A 1108-nucleotide genomic window follows, 5' to 3' on the forward strand; every position below is an offset into this window, starting at 1 on the left:
GTTCTTCATGGTGGTTCTTCATGATTTAATTCATTCTCCAAAGAGTTCATCAAGATTCTAATCGAAGGAGCTCAAGTATCCTTTCTCCTTGCTTCTCGAGGTGCAATTAATTCTTCGTATTATTTTGAAATGGAGTTTTGCATTTCTTCATTCTTCTAAGCTATCCAATCATTTCCGTTTGCGGCCGGTTATCACCTTATGATCTTGAGATGTTACCTATAAGTCCACAAAAAGCCTATTCTTTTCGTTGTTGATTTTTTTGAGTTCTTGCTTCACCTCATCCCCTTTCTCTCCCGTCTCGGTCCTAAGATCTCGGGACGAGATCTCTTGTTAGTGGAGGAGTGTTGTAACGCCCCAGATTCGATGCGCCAGGTGTCTGCCAGTTATTCGCCGTTGTTGCCATGTCATTTGCTTGCGTGTTGCATTTTTTTCCATGTCATCATGTGCATTGCATTGCATACGTGTTTGTTTCATGCATCCGAGCCAATTCCCCATTGTCCGTTTTGCAATCTGGCAGTCCTATGCCCTTCGGCGTCCCCCTTTTGTCTCTCGTTGTGAGCGGGTGTTAAACGGTCTCGAAATGGACCGAGTCTTGCCAAGCGGCCTTGGTATAGCACCGGTAGACTGCCTGTCAAGTTTCGTGCCATTTGGAGGTCGTTTGGTACTCAAACGGTTAACCGGGTAACCGCAAAAGCCTCTTTTGTCTTGCAGCCCAACACCCCTCCAAAGTGGCCCAAAACCCAGCAAGCTCCCCTCCATGCTCTCGGTCGTTCGATCATGATCGTGTGGGCGAAAACTGCTCCTCATTTGGACTCTCCTAGCTTCCTCTACCTATAAAATAGCCCCCTCCCCCGAAATTCGTAGATGAAACCCTAATTTTCCCCTCCGCGCCGTGCCGGACATGTCCGTCCGCGCTGGACGCATCTCCGCCGCCGTCCGCAGCCAACCGGAGGCCGCCACGTGGCGCCCCCGCGCCCACCTCGCCGACGGCCCGCGGAGCCCATCGCGGGCCCGCGCGGACCCTCACGCCGCCGCCACCCAGCCCGCGCATCGCGCCCGCCGCCGGATACCCGGCCGCCGCCTCCTCGCCTCCGCCGCCGCCGGCCGC

This window comes from Triticum dicoccoides, chromosome 6B, assembly GCF_002162155.2.
Source record: "Triticum dicoccoides isolate Atlit2015 ecotype Zavitan chromosome 6B, WEW_v2.0, whole genome shotgun sequence".
Classification (NCBI taxonomy): domain Eukaryota; kingdom Viridiplantae; phylum Streptophyta; class Magnoliopsida; order Poales; family Poaceae; genus Triticum; species Triticum dicoccoides.